The sequence below is a fragment of the Tachypleus tridentatus genome, chromosome 3 (genome assembly GCF_004210375.1).
Source record: "Tachypleus tridentatus isolate NWPU-2018 chromosome 3, ASM421037v1, whole genome shotgun sequence".
Taxonomy (NCBI): domain Eukaryota; kingdom Metazoa; phylum Arthropoda; class Merostomata; order Xiphosura; family Limulidae; genus Tachypleus; species Tachypleus tridentatus.
In genome coordinates this window covers 21,861,894-21,878,849 of record NC_134827.1, presented here as the reverse complement: position 1 = coordinate 21,878,849, position 16,956 = coordinate 21,861,894, and the positions used below count along the sequence as shown (strand labels likewise).

The 16,956-nt window shown below is 33.9% G+C and overlaps 1 long non-coding RNA gene across 1 annotated transcript; it reads right to left on the bottom strand.

The window, feature by feature from the left end:
* Nucleotides 1-11,557: 11,557 nt before the first annotated feature.
* Nucleotides 11,558-15,926, bottom strand: LOC143246031 (uncharacterized). Its single transcript, XR_013025730.1, has 3 exons — nt 15,809-15,926; nt 12,184-12,356; nt 11,558-11,706 (listed from the first exon to the last, which is right to left on the bottom strand). It is a non-coding gene; the product is annotated as an uncharacterized LOC143246031 (long non-coding RNA).
* Nucleotides 15,927-16,956: the final 1,030 nt, after the last annotated feature.

Sequence of the window (16,956 nt, the reverse complement as noted above, 5' to 3'; positions counted from 1 at the left end):
TTCTAGTATCATATGGTTCGTCAAAATTATGTCAGAATCTATTTCGGCATTATCACCCAATGGCTAGCTACTCTTACATCTACGTAATAGAAAAACGTCACAGTACAAGTGGCCAAAGAAACTGTGTATTGTTAATGTTTATGGACATACATTGTCCAACTGTTTCGAATACATACTTTTGAGCTCTTTTTGCGTGTGTGTAAACTTTCAATGATTTAGTGGCTACACATTCACATTTGTAAAGATTCACAAGTCACGTGAACAATGTATTTTGCATATTCAAGTCGATGTAGTTCGTCAATGATGGGCGAAGTTGGTGGACTCCCTGAAGGTTCAACACGAAATGTATATCAGAACTGCTGGTATGGGTATTAACACTTTTAGTAATAAAGCGGGGAACAACGTTTCGACCTACCTGGGTCATCTTTAGGTTAACAAAGAAGGCTCAACATAGTTTGTCCCATTTTAATAAATATCACAGTGTCCTTTGTCATCAGGTCTGAGAAAACTTTGTTAAACAGAAATAAAGGGTTGTCACTTTAAATGTTGAACTTGTATGTTTTCCGTGGACATCTTGGATATACCTTCTGTTATGTGTGTGTGTGTTCTTATAGCAAAGTCACATGAGGCTATCTGCTAAGCCCACCGAGGGGAATCGAACCCCTGATTTTAGCTTTGTAAATCCGTAGACTTACCGCTGAACTAGCGGGGGCCCTTCTGTTATAATTTATCCCTAAAAAAAGCTTATGTTTATGATTGTGATCACATGTGCTGTTTATCTCCAAGATTCAGTAGACACTTTTTTGTCTTTAAATAAACATTTTGCTCACAGTGTTTATATTGTTGTCATACATTTAGAATTGTTGTCTTTATTGTTGGTAGGTCAGATGATCTCGTTTCAGATGGTACGTAAAGACTTGTTGCTATTGCTCTAAATTACGTCAGCTGTTTTTCTAGTTAAGACTTTTGTTTTCTGCGATTTCCGGGTCTTAATGAAACCGTAAGGTAAAACGTTGAAGAAATAAATAAGTTTCTGTGGATGTAGCTCTTCAATAAATATTCCAATGTGCGCTACGCTACGTGAATCCTTCTGGATGTTCTTTCTAAATGTTTTTTTTTTATTGTTGATGAACCCATTGTTATAAATATGTGTTGATTCTTTCAGTTAATAAAGATGGTTTGATTATTTCATTGTTATAAAAATGTTTGTTAGTTCTACTCAGTGCTAGAAATAATTTATTAATGAACAAACGTAGATCTTTAGTATTTTATTATTATTCATCTTTGGTAACTAAAACTCCATCATTAAACTTATAAAATGCATTTGCATTAAATGTAGGTTTGATATGAATTAGTTTTGGTGGTGTCATAATATATTTATTTACTAAATCAATAGATGTTTTTAAAAAGAAATAAGTGAACTGCAGCTAATGCTGATAAGTTATGAACGATTTCATAGGAAGAAAAATATAAATAAATCGCGTGTATGTAGTGCACATTAAGTAATTTTGAATAATGTGAGCATGCGTGTGAATAAGCAAAATATTAGTTTTATTTATGCAGTGTTTTCAGCTAAATGATAAAGGTAATAAAAACATATTCTACATTATTGTTAATTTAAATAACAAATATAATTTAGAAATCATTAAATTACAATGCACCAATGTAGGGAGTTGGACTGTTGAGTTTCTTACCTAACACATCTAATTTTGATTTTCCACATTCCCTGCTAGGACCCTCAGAAAACAGGCTTCGAATGAAGATAACATGCGCGTCTGGAGGTTCAATAAACACCCTGATTACGACAGAGAAGAGCTGATCAGAACTGATACAGGATATGTTGAACACGAAGGAGAAAGGGGGACACCTCGAGACTCTCACCAACAAGACACCATGAATGAAGACTATAGCGGGCGTGATAACATGGGCTATAGAGGAGATCGTGTGGAACGAATTTATCGTGACACGAGGGGCGCTTCAGAAGATGGCCAAGTCAGAATTGACGATCTGCCAAGAGATGGCGCTAGCGGCAGCTTGTGGGAAATAATGTGGTTCGCAGAAATATTGCAAATCGGCGTCGGAGAGGTACAGACAGATACGAAATGTACAGAACAGAAGAACTTGATGACATGCGTTACCTTGACCAAGATGGACGAGGACACGAACCGAGACGAAGAGAGATTCTTTATCTGAGAAGTCCTGTACATGAACATGACCTCCAAAACGTTAGGTACTTGGAACACAACGATGATGGACTCCATCGTAGCAACAGTCAGCCAGATCTCTATAAGGAACGACGGGAATACGTAAATGTCCAAGATCAAAATGTCATGCACAGAAGTCGCCCACACAGGATTTTGTACAGGGATGACTCTTTCCGCTTAGATCCTCGAGATAACCAGTTGAAGTTTTCTAGGTATCATAGGACGAATAGTGATGTTTATTTGCCAAACAGAGGTTATGATATCTATGGTCAACATATACCAAACGGCAGGCCGCAGGTAGCTTGGACTGGCAACTTTATTTTGCCAGAAGAACGTTACAGAAGACAAGGAAAACCAGATCCGAACGATCAGGTCGGAGGAAGATGGGCAGCTGAGGAACGTTGGGAAGAAAGGTTTGATGAAAACAGAAGAAACCAACGTAATTACGATATCCAAAACAACATTCAAGAAAGGGAAGAAACAGAAATTTTTAGGTACCAGATGGAACAGCAAGGACCGTCTAGTCAAATTCTTCATGAAACAAATCTTGAACAGTCAGCTGTGGAGACCAGTCCTCACGAACCTGTGAAATACGAGACTCCCAAAACGATGATTCAGTAGATCAAACGAAAATTAACAGAGAATATAGGTATTTTAACGATGGAAAAGAGTTGAGTCTACAGGATAAACAAAACGTGACTTCTTCTGTAGGAGTTAATGAAGCGTATCAGGGTATATTTATCAGACAGAAATAGAAAGCAATAGGCAGTATATTGCAGGACTTCCAGATCCACCCAGTGGAATGAATTATGTTTCTAAAGATGAAGATGTAAGCAGAAGAGAAAACCAAAATTCCTTTTGAAAATAATACTCAAGACGTAAATCGTGAATTTATTCGTGAAATACACATTATCAAAGAAAGACCCGTGGCCAGAATGGACAGTTTTGAACGTATGTCTGAGTATCAAAAGGGTAGTAATAACCTTTACCAAATACGTCAGCCAAATATGGGAATTGGAACCAATAATCCTCCGAATGTCTTTCCACAACCGGGATCAGGAAACCAAAACATTGGCAATGAAGATAAAAGACAAGAAACAACGCAAAGAAACCTTCAGACGGAAGACAATAATGAAATGGAGAATGGAAATGGATGGAAAGATAACCACCAACAAAAACGAGTAGAATTCTCTGAAATGTCTAATGTACAACATTATCATGCCAATGAGGAATACAACTCGAAACGTCCTCGAGATAATATCAACAATACGATAACCTCATCAACTGATCAAACAACGTCCAATCTTGGAAATGATGTTCCGGGTAAAAATTTGCCCGAGAGTCAACCTGTTTACTTTTCATGTGACAATACATCAAACAACAACACTGTTTATCATAATAGTGGTGGAGAGGTAAATAAAGAAAACCTTACAAATGACACAAATAATGGAATTCGTGGTCAAGAAGAGAATCACACGACACATGAAAGTAATAAACCTCACAATCATAACAGCAACAGACAACATCCTGGTGAAAACTCTCGAAACAATGCAGATGATGTCAAGTCCATTCAGGAACAAGCCGACGATAAAAGCAACAGTAGTAACACACTTAACAACGCAGCATCTCATAAAGATAAAACATCAATGAACAATAGTGCTTCTGAGTCAAATCTTAATCTGCCTCAGTCGGAATTTCTCGAAACTGGAGGTCACAGCTCGACGAAAACCTCAAAGAGCCAAAACACAAGTATACAAGCGTCAAACGAAATAAATACAAGAAACAATTTAAACAGTCAAACTGATCAGAAACAAATGCAAGACACAAATAACTATAACTCTGTCCATCAAAGCTCAGAATATAATGTAAAAAGGCACGTTTCTTCAGATCAGAACAAACAAGTAGAGAGCACAGAAGATAACACTGTTATACGAACAATAAAAGAAAGCAGAACCACCGTTTACGAAACTGTTATCGACCCTTCTATTAAAAATCGTCACACTAATGGTATTGAAGTGACGAAAAATATTAGCGAGAAAGAGTCACGCAAATTCGAAAATTCCGTAATTTCACCAACAACCAATGAATCTAACGATCGGAGAGTATTTGATCCATTGCACGCAACAACTACGCCCAATCATAAAGAACTGCAGAACAAAACCAAACTGGACGACATTCATAAAACTTATAACCAAGTGGATAACGGACATTCGAATGGAGCAAGTGAGGTCAACAATGCTACTAGTAAAGATGGTGAAGTCAATGTCCTTGTGGGATCAACAAACAACAATATGCAGAGCAACAACGATTCTGACGACATAAAACTACAACAACGTCAAATACACCAACAATCGGAACATGTCGAAACACGCAAGATTAGAAGGGGATCTTTAGATTCATCTCTAGAACTAATGGAGAATCAAACCAATCTTGGATTAAGTCATGGTAACGAGACGTTGAGTGACGATTCGGACTCTGGTATTGGTAGAGGAAATGCCAGCATAAACATGAGAAAGAACAATTTCTTAGAAAAGAAGAGCTTGTTTACTATTGCTTATGATGGAATACAGACACGCCAATTGAAGTCCCAAGACGGGAGAATAAACACCCCGTAGATGTTTGGAATATGTTTAACTGGAACTATTAATATGGCCAGTCTTTGTAATAGAATAATCAGTAAATATATAAACGTACGATTATTTAATTATCATTTGAATTTTATTTTTTCCAACTGGATGATCTTAAATTTTGCTGAACGTTTGACAAAATTTGATTCGTTTGCTGTTGAGGTAAAATTCATTATTGTCAACATCGAAGATGACTACATTGTTTTACAACAAACATCTTTGCATGATTCTTGTCAGTTTGGGCATTTAAGTTTGTAACTAAAACAACAGCTGTTGTTTCAGCAGAAAGACAGGCAGTCATCTGTTAACCTTGTATTCTTTTCAACTGTGATAGTTCATATTGCAAAACTAGTGTTTGGACTCGTGTGATTCTGCTACTTTGCTTGCACTATATTTTTTGAAATAAATAAACATATAAATGTATATGAAATTATATGTACTGCAGTTACAAATTTAAAATACACATACGACAGTAAACATTTTAATTATAGATACTGAAATAAATTAAGGGAAAAAATATCAACCTTAATTATATATTGGTTTCTGAAACGGAACAAAGTAACCATAAATATAACCTTATTAACGAAGTTAAATATATCTTGTTTATGTTCTATGAAGAATATATATATATATAATAACAATGTGAATATAATACTCGCAAATAGAGACATAAACCAAACTCTACCAGTTCATTCCAATCAGACGGGGCCTGGCATGGTCAAGCGTGTTAAGGCGTGCGGCTCGTAATCTGAGGGTCGCGGGTTCGCATCCCCGTCGCACCAAACATGCTCGCCCTTTCAGCCGTGGGGGGCGTTATAATGTGACGGTCAATCCCACTATTCGTTGGTAAAAGAGTAGTCCAAGAGTTGGCGGTGGGTGGTGATGACTAACTACTTTCCCTCTAGTCTTGCACTGCTAAATTAGGGACGGCTAGCACAGATAGCCCTCGAGTAGCTTTGTGCGAAATTAAAAAACAACAAAAACAAACAAACCAATCAGACGATGTACGATCACAGAGGTTATTCAAACATTGACCATAACGTATTTATAAGTACATTCTTTTAATTATAACGACAAATAATTGAATCTTATCTTAAAAATAAAACTGTAAAATACCACCTTCGTATTGAATTTTGCAAATATGTCATGTATATAAATATATCATATTTCGTGATAAATCATGCTTGTTAAAGATAAGATGAAATTAGACCCTCCCCAGTGGCTCAGCGGTACGTCTGTGGACTTACAACCCTAAAATCGGGTTTCGATACCTGTGGTGGGTAGAGCACCAATAGCCCTTTGTGTAGCTTTGTGCTTAATTCAAAACAAAAACAACAACAAGAAGATGAAATTAGAAATATATGAACGTAAAAATATTTTATTTTATTTTCAATGGCATGCCCTGACCATTATTACTTAAACTGTTAAAATATGTTACTATATAAAGCTGTTATGTTTTCAAAATATGATAAAAAAATAAATTTGTTTGTGGTTAGTTTGGAAGTGGGTCCATGATTAATAATTCACTGATTGATAATCGTTTTAAGACAAAGAGGGCAGTGTATGTATTCATTTAATTATCGACGTTAGAGGGCTACGTTTAGGAACCCGTTGTTTTCGACTCAACTAAAGCCCGGCATGGCCAGGTGATTAAGGCACTCTACTCATAATCTGAGGGTCGCGGGTTCGAATCCCTGTTACACCAAACATGCTTGCCTTTTCTGCCGTGAGGGCGTTATAATATTACGATCAATCCCACTATTCATTGGTAAAAGAGTAGCCCAAGAGTTTTCGGTGGGTGATGATGACTAGCTGCCTTCCCTCTAGTGTTATACTGCTAAATTAGGGATAGCAAGCGCAGATAGCCCTTGAGTAGCTTTGCGCGAAATTCAAACTAACTAATCGGGTTAAGTTCGTCCAACAGGTATTCAGTTCCGTTAAAAATAGAAATAAATTATATTAATTGTTATTCAATTAAAACGTTACATCCACAAAAGAAAAATGCAACATGATATAAAAATAAATCATATTGGATTTGTGAAAAGTATAAATATTTTGATGGTGTTTGAAATAGGAATTTAAGGTTGCAGAATCTTTCTAGTTTTAGATAATTTTAACTTATATTAAAAATGAAAACCTGGCATATACGTACATAAACATAAAACCCATAAAAACTAATCGAGAACAATTACTATGAAGTAAAATAACACCAGCTTAGGAATCCACGTTGTTATAAATGTAGTTATTTTTTGACTGTTATAAGCACTTTAGTGGATATACAAATAAAAGAATATGGTTATCTCAAAGAACCTTGAAAATAAAACTATTCCATAAACAAGTTAAAAATAAAGCAACATTAAATAATGGAGGTATATTCAGTATTTGAACGTTTTATTAGCTTCATATCTTCTTTTGTCTTTAAATGCTTGCTTATTATTGTTTCATTTCTTATTTTACAAAACATTTTGAAAGGCTGATGACAATAACAAAGCTGTGAATCACCGTTAAGATAGCCCCTCGTTAGTATAGCGGTATGTCTTCGGATTTACAACGCTAAAAGTAGGGGTTCGATTTCCCTCGGTGGGCTCAGCATATAGCCCTATGTGGCTTTGCTATAAGAAAGCACACACCATTAAGACAATATTATAGCAGACAAAATAACGTTTTAAATTGTAAATAACGTAATAGTCCCTAAGATCATATTATTAGAATATACATATATCGATATGTATAAACGTATTTCCGTTTCGATAGCATTGTTGTACTGGATGAGGTCTGTGCTAATGTATTATTGGATCACGAATAAATTGTTTTATCACACGTTTCATTTTGCTGAAAATATTGTTGTGCGAACAACTTCAAAACAATTTTGAAATTTTATACAAACGGTTTAGCTCACACAAGTTTATTTATATAAGATAAAAGTCCATAATACTCGGAATAATTAAGGTATAATAACACTTAAATTTTGATGTTTGACAACTATCAACACAACAGTCTGTACTAACCTTAACGTCAAAACTTTACACATAAGAGGAGTCTTTTGGATATATTATTTTTCTAAAATGAAAGAAAAAAGCTACACAAATTTAAATTTAGGTTTAAGGTTGTTCACTTGAGAAGTAGTAATTTACATTATAAGATATTTTGGTCTATTACAATAAACATTTATAATATTTTTTTATATTTCCATAACGTAAGTCTATTGCTGCTGTAATTGAGAATAAATTTATGTATTATTGTCTAAAAAACAGAGTAAAAAAATATAAAAATTAGTTTGGTTGTTTTCTGAATTTCACGCAAAGATACACAAGGACGATCTGTGCTAGCCATCCCTGATTTTGAAGTGTAAGGCAAGAAGGATGGCAGCTAGTCCTTACCTCCCACCGCCAACTCTTGAACTACTCTTTTACCAACGAACAGTGGGATTGACCGTCAAATTATAACGCTCCCACAGCTGAAGGGGCGAATATATTGGACAGGACGAGGATTCGAAACCGCGACCAGGAGTAAAGTTGCCATTCAGTAACAACAACAAGACCAGAGTTAAGGATTATCTTCTGAATTTTTGAAACGTTGCTACAGCAATTTATAAATCGAATAATGAATAAGACACAATTGTCCAACATTATTCACACATTTAGTTGATTAAAAAAAAACAACTTAAAACTCCATAGAAATATTTCAATAGTATAATAACTTAAGTAATAAGTATTTCTTCAATTAACGTAGGCCTGGCATGGCCAGGTGGTTTAGGCACTCGACACGTAATCCGCGGGTTCGAATCCCTGTCGCACCAAACGTGCTTGGCCTTTCAGCTGTGGGGGCGTTAAAAAGTTACGGGCAATCCCACTATTCGTTGGTAAAAGAGTAGCCCAAGAGTTGGCGGTGGATGATGATGACTAGCTGCCTTCCCTCTAGTCTTACACTGCTAAATTAGCGACGGCAAGCGCAGATAGCTCTGGTGTAGCTTTGCGCGAAATTCAAAAGAAACCAAACATAGTAAATGGTTTCGAGTAAGAACTGTAAGCCATGAAAAATTAATTGAATTTGGAATTAAAGTGATAACAAAACCAGTTCAAAGAAATTATGTGACATAATTTACATTCCAGTAGACTTTAGCACCGGCCAAACTATAAGTCCTTGTCCTCCCCACAGCTATATAGTCACCTGCCAGAGTCTTTTTCAATGTGTTGTTCATGTATCATGGCGTCGTCAATAAAATAAAATAACTTTTATTTTTACTTTTTATTTTATATATTATTTGTACATCAGTGTAAATAGAGTTATTTTAATAATGTTAATTCTGCTTAATATATGCTTGTGGAATTTGACCAAATCTTGTCACAGGGCTTCCTCCTTCTAATAATCTCTTAAAAGTTCTACCGGTAATAATGCCTGGTTAAATATAATTTAGGGAAAATTTGTCCTTTCCACTCGTTAAAGGACATTGGAAAAGTTATTAAGCCAAAACTGTTACCTTTCTGAATTCACGTGTTATGTTATAAATTAAATAATGCATATTATATATTATACGTTCGCTTACAAGTTATATTGTATAACAATGCTATAATAAATATTTTGCGAATATTTGATAAATATTAGTTATCGTTAAAGCAACTGTCGTTTACGAAAGATAAAAGTACAAAATACGAAAATACGTGTCAGCTGTGATAGGACTAGCTGTATCCACATTAACGATAAACATGGAAACCTAAGATTATGATTTACGAATTAATCTTATATTGCTATAATAATCGTGAATTATCTATTCCAGATTTTAATGACAAGTAAATATATAAAATGATCATCTGAATAATGCTTCTTCATGTACTGGTGAGAACTGCATCTCCTAAGCCTTTGTATTGATAAAATAAATAGATAAATTAATTAATTAAATAATTTTATATTCTAATACTGTTTTTTTTTTTATTTCTTAGCAATCAATAAAGCTTATGAAGTCTCAAATATTTAAGCTAGATTTATAATACTCTATTTATATATCCAACGAGGCCTAGAGAATATAATTAGAATAGAAGCTATTATACTCATAATAAGAGATAAAGTTTATTGAAAGAATATATACATCAAGTTCCGGCATGGCCAAGTAGTTAAGATGATCGACTTCTAATCTGAGGGTCGCCGGTTCGAATCTCCGTCGCACCCAACATGCTCGCCCTTTCGGCCGTGGTCACGTTATAAAGTGACTGTCAATACCACTATTCAGTGCTAAAAGAGTTGATGGTGGGTGATGATGACTAGCTGCCTTCCCTCTAGTCTTACACTGCTAAATTAGGGACGGCTAGCGCAGATTGCACTCGAGTAGCTTTGCGCGAAATTCCAAAGAAACAATCACCCTACTGTTATACGTGTGTAATCCCGAAAACTAAAACAAAAACAAAAAACGGTTAAACTGTTAAATCGATTGTGTTTAACGCTGGTTCGTGTAAGTATGAATGTCTTTAAAGCCTTTGGGACCATTAACCAGTAGCGAGTACGTTATCAAATAAAGTTTTTTTTTTTTTTTTCCCTGGCGATACAAGATCTGAACTCTGATATTAAAGCCTGCTAGTTTGATATATTCTGTCTATGCAAACATTCCGTGAGGTAAGACTATAAATCTATGCACAGAGATCTCTAAGCACGTGTTTTAAAAATTCGTAGGTTTGAATATTCAAGAATCCAATTTTCATTTTGATAATAATTTGTATAAACAAGTATATGACGTAGCTTTTGTATCACGCTCTTAAATAACAAATATGCTAATAAGTTTCATAGCTCGACGTCAAGTTCTCCAGCTAATGTTTCGTGATGTCTTCATTCATAACTTGAATGTGAAATACTTCGTCGAAAAACATAGACAGGCTTATATTTTGATATTAATATTTTATACTAGTTTTTTTTAAAAGCAGAATTTGGCAAAAATAATAATTTATTGAGCTTTAGAGTTAATAATTACATGTGGACTTTGAATGAAAACTTTGATAATAGTTTCGTTTGTTTGCTTTGAGTTTCGCTCAAAGCTACTTCAGAACTATCTGTGCCACATGTCCCTAATTTACCAGTAAAAAGTCTACAGGACAGACACATAGTCAAGACACCACCTATCGCTCCCCGCTAGTACAGCGGTATGTCTACGGATTTACAACGCTAAAATCAGGAGTTCGATTCCCCTCGGTGGGCTCAGTAGCTAGCCCAATGTGGTTTTGCTATAAAAAACACACACACCACCTATCACCAGTTCTTGAGCTTCTCTTTTGTCAATAAATAATTGGATTAACCTTAACGTTCTTACAAGCTCACGGCTGAAACGACAAGAATATTCGTTGACAATAATTTGAACCAGCCCGGCACGGCCAGGTGGTTGAGGCACTCGACTCGTAATCTGAGGATCGCGGGTTCGAATCCTGGTCACACCAAACATGCTCGCCCCTTTAGCCGTGGAGGCATTATAATGTTATGGTCAATCCCACTATTCGTTGGTAAAAGAGTAGCCCAAGAGTTGGCGTTGGGTGTTGGTGACTAGCTGCTTTTCCTCTAGTTTTACACTGCTAAATTAGAAACGGTTATCACAGATAGTCCTTGCGTAGCTTTGCGCGAAATTCAAAAAACAAACAAACATGTGAAACTTGTTCTTCAATAGCTACAAACACTCTGAGCTCTATGTAATGTTGTGTCATTAGAATAATGTTTTGAAATAAGTAATGTTTGGTTATTTGATTTCAAAACGTTTATTCATTTAACGAAGAGGATAAACAAAAACGCAGAATATCCATAACAAGAAAAACTAAAGTATTAAAAGCGAGAACCACATTTCACGAATTTTCCGTTCTTTATTATTATTTTCCATCAGATTTTGTTCCAGTCTTCATCATCTTACGAAGAAAAAAACAAACTGAAAATAATCTTTGGTAAACGGTTTTGTTTTAGACAATCTTACGTACAACCTTTTTCATATGAAAATCAAAACTGTTTTAGCAACCTACATTTATTTTGCTATTGGAACTAGTCATTTATTAGTCAATGAAGCCAAGCTAGGGTAAAGGTAATCAGTTACTACCCTAAATACATAAACAAGTATTTTTTTTTATTTTATAAAACGTAGACAAGTTTACTTTTATTTACTTCTTTTTAAATAAACTGGAGGATGTTTTCTAGTAGCAGGTGAAACGTTTATAATAAGCACAAGAGTTATTTCAGTAATATTCTTCTTTCAAATTATTGTGATGCAATTCAATTTATTATAACACATATAATTAAACCTTTGAATGGCAAAACATTTATTTTATACATTTGTAGACTGTTTTAATTATCGCTAAACGTGCATAAAACATTTGAAAAATAAGGCTTACTGAATTTAATGGCAAAAACAAAGAAATACTTAAGATAGATCTTCTCGCCGATAGAGGTCGTTCTCTCCAAGGTGAAATGAGTCAGATGTAACAGTGAACATTGGCCTTAGGAAGTCAAACGGCAAAGTTGACATATTAGCTTTAACACTGTCTTCAGAGCACATCTCCACTAACTAGAAAAACACGTGAGCATTTGTATAGTGGGGAAAAACCACACCATTAAAAAAATTAAATAACTGTTTTGTGTTTCTCTTTATCCGTTATTTTAGAAATTGTCACTGATCCGATTGTGATGTATCAGCAGAAGTTGCCCAAACGTTACTAATAGAAACGGCTTTTTACCATATAAGTGTTAAAGATAATATAGTGTAGGTTTTGGTAAGAACATACATAACTTTCTTTGCTCTAAGTGACGGTTAAAATTTTCTGTCTTTCTGTGGAATTTGTTAGTAGTCGAGAGTAATTGTGTTTTGATTTTTACTAAAACTTTAAGATACACATCTTAACATACTTAAACAAATCATGATTATATTTCACTAAAAAACATTTTATTTTCGTATTGCATATAAAATATATATATATACTTGGATATCACTCTGATTTTTTGTTCTAAATCAGTGGTTCCCGATCTTTTTTATGTCCCGCATCCCCAAAAAAATTTAATATGTTCTCGCACCCCTCACAGTAATTATTTATTTAAGAATAAAGGTGAAAGTGGCCAAAACAATTTTTTTTATAATTAGTATTTAATGATATATAAACAAAAACGAAACATTTAGAAAAGAAAAAATATTACAACAAACTAAAAGTTGCGTAAACCCCACATGGCCTACAAAAAAAATGTTATCTCGCACCCCCAAGGGGTGCAAGCACCTCCTGTTGGAAACCAATGTTCTAGATGATTTGTTTATTATATGTAACCGGTACTAAGATCTAAATGATTTTCCGGAAAGAGATATTCGACTTTTCGAATGGACCAAATTTAGCATTCAGAAATTTTCCTAAAGCCTATACAATGTCACAAAACGTCTTCTATATGGTTTTCTTTCTTGTTGTTGTTGTTGATTTGTTAACAAAATATCAGAAATGTAACTCATAACGGCTGGTGTGAGTATTAACATTTTTACTAATAAAGTAGAGAACAACGTTTCGACCTTCTTAGGTCATCTTCAGGTTAAAAAAAAGAGAGAGTTTGCAACAGCTTTCTCTTTGTTAACCTGAAGATGATAATTTTAATACAAACATTAACTTATTGAAGACTGGCTGGAGTACCTGGACGGAAGTTACATAAATTTGTGATTAATGAAATATTATCTTAGAACATGAAAGATTGCTTCCCTTATATGTAATTGTAAAAAAAAAATGCAAAAACGTCCATGAAAACTGCAAAATATAAAACTTTAAGACGCAAGTTTGCGTGTACCTCTTCATGGATCCAATGAATTTCCATACCGGTTCCTCCATACCTCCATAACATATCCAAACACTGCGAATTAGTTACATGAACATACAATAAACAACAGACAGTACTATTATATTTATATAAATTAGTAGTTACATGGACATACAATAGACAGCACAGTGTACTATTATATTTATATAAATTAGCAGTAACATGGACATACAATAGACAACAGACAGTACTATTATATTTATATAAATTAGTAGTTACATGGACATACAATAGACAACAGACAGTACTATTATATGTATATAAATTAGTAGTTACATGGACATACAATAGAGAGCACAGTGTACTATTATATTTATATAAATTAGCAGTAACATGGACATACAATAGACAACAGACAGTACTATTATATTTATATAAATTAGCAGTAACATGGACATACAATAGACAACAGACAGTACTATTATATTTATATAAATTAGTAGTTACATGGACATACAATAGACAACAGACAGTACTATTATATTTATATAAATTAGTAGTTACATGAACATACAATAGACAACAGACAGTACTATTATATTTATATAAATTAGTAGTTACATGAACATACAATAGACAGCACAGTGTACTATTATATTTATATAAATTAGTAGTTACATGAACATACAATAGACCGCACAGTGTACTATTATATTTATATAAATTAGTAGTTACATGAACATACAATAGACAGCACAGTGTACTATTATATTTATATAAATTAGTAGTTACATGAACATACAATAGACAACAGACAGTACTATTATATTTATATAAATTAGTAGTTACATGAACATACAATAGACAACAGACAGTACTATTATATTTATATAAATTAGTAGTTACATGAACATACAATAGACAACAGACAGTACTATTATATTTATATAAATTAGTAGTTACATGGACATACAATAGAGAGCACAGTGTACTATTATATTTATATAAATTAGCAGTAACATGGACATACAATAGACAACAGACAGTACTACTATATTTAATTCAGACAAGAAGGTCTTGACTGAGGTGTTTGTTTAGGCATCTGTTGACTCAATACATTGTAATTGTTATGGACATAAGATTTTGGGTTTGTTAGGTTTATACCATTAAGTCTTACTATCCACCTTTTTTGCACAAAATCGGCATCATTAACTTATAAGTTGTTTTTTTACTTGTGATCTATATAATAAACTTACCTGCATAGAAACGTGTTAATAATGTAAAGCAATAATACTTGCGTGTAATAAAGATCATATTAATCAGTTCTTTTGTTGTAACTCTTGTTTGTAAATATTGTCATATTAAGTATAAACATCGAACTGTATTGTAATAATATTACACAATATAAATATTAGCATTAGAAGTGGGTGGTTGGTCGAAAAGGTTGGAACAAGGTATTTCCATACAATTTGATGAAACACTTATTTTTGTCTGTGTTTTAATGTAGACCAGCTACACAATTTAGTGATGTCGAGAAACCCACTTGTTGAGAAATTTATATGCAAAAACGGCTCGTTTGGGTTGAGAAAATATTTTACATAGAAGAGCGAACAACGTTCACAAGGTTCACGGTGAACCTGACGATGACCGAAGAAGGTCGAAACGTTGTTCGCTCTTCTATGTAAAATATTTTCTCAACCCAAACGAGCCGTTTTTGCATATAAGCTTAATAATTTAGTGTGTCTACCACTGAATAGATAGGCTTAATACGGCGTTTTTAACACCATAAAAAGTTCTTTTATTCTTGGAAGATCTACACAGATTTTCAGTTTTATTGTTTCATGTAAATTCACGTTCATATTCACAATAGTAAATACAGTAGCAGCCATACTTTACCACTAAACACGTGTTACAAAACACGTGATGAATAATCGCTGTGTTTAATAGAGTATAATTTATTCGAACTACAGATTATTTTGAAACTACGTTGACCAACATTGAAACTATTACACCGAACAAACAAGAAACTTCTGGGTTTGTGTAGCTACGGACTTTTATTACGTATTTCTCTTTACCGTATTTCAAATATTTTGTACATAAACTTTTTTTTTTCCCTAAAATTAACAGAAGTCTTGTCAGTGTTAAAATTTAAGTGTTTAGTGTTAACAACTTTTGCTTAACTCTTTTAAAATCAAAGAAAATCTGTTGATTTAATAGCAGAACTACACTTACCCATTTTTCTCTCTTTCATGACAGAAAATACTTCTTTTAAGTTTTTTGGTGACAACTTCTGGGCTATTCATACCTGATCTTACGCACTTGGGAGTTTCTTCCTTATTTTCGATTTGTGACGTCACTAATGACTACCCAATCATAGAACCGATATTCCTTTTACACGCCCTCACAAGTAACGCAAAAAGTTACCAAAACTTAACGATTTGTTTATATTTATTATGTTATCTTTAAAATTCCAGTAGTAAAATATTTATTGTTTGACACCATGTTATGGAAAATTGAGAGCAACTAAGTTAAAGTGGCGACTGATGCTTTTTGTCTGCTGGTGTGAAATAATATTAATAATATAAATTCATACAAATATTATAATTTAACACAGTCAACAAAAGGCTGGCTGAGTAAGCTTTGCTAAACAAAAAAATATTAGCAGATCAAGATAACGTTTTTTTGTTTGATTTGAATTTCATGCAAAGCTACACGAGGGCTATCTGCGCTAGCCGTGCCTAATTTAGGAGCGTAAGACTAGAGTGAAGGCAGCTTGTTATCACCACCCACCGCCAACTCCTAGGCTACTCTTTTACCAGAGAATAGTGGGATTGACAGCACATTATAACGTACCCACGGCTGAAAAGGCAAGCATGTTTGGTGTGACAGTGATTCAAACGCGCGACCCTCAGATTACGAGTTGAGTGTCTTAACCACCTGGCCAGTAATATCCAGTAATACCAAAATTGTAACATATTATTATATATCCAGTACTACCAAAATTGTAACATATTATTATATATCCAGTACTACCAAAATTGTAACATATTTGTAACACGTACATATTAAATTATATGTACATTAAAACATATTAAACAGTTCAGTTTAAGCCTTCTTGTTTAGTGTTTAGTTTGTAGTACACCATCATGTCGCAGTTGATGATAATTGTTTGGAATTATTCACGACACCATATTTTCCTGCTGGCTTTGAATCTGCCTTAACAGTTAGTGGCAGCGTTGTATATGCTATCGGTAGCAAGCCTCTAAATACACGCAAAAAAACAAACAAACAAACAACTGTTAACTGCACTCCCTTGTGCAAATTACTTGAAACAAATGGTCATTTTACAATATTTTCAGCATGGCGGCCGGTGTAGGCTC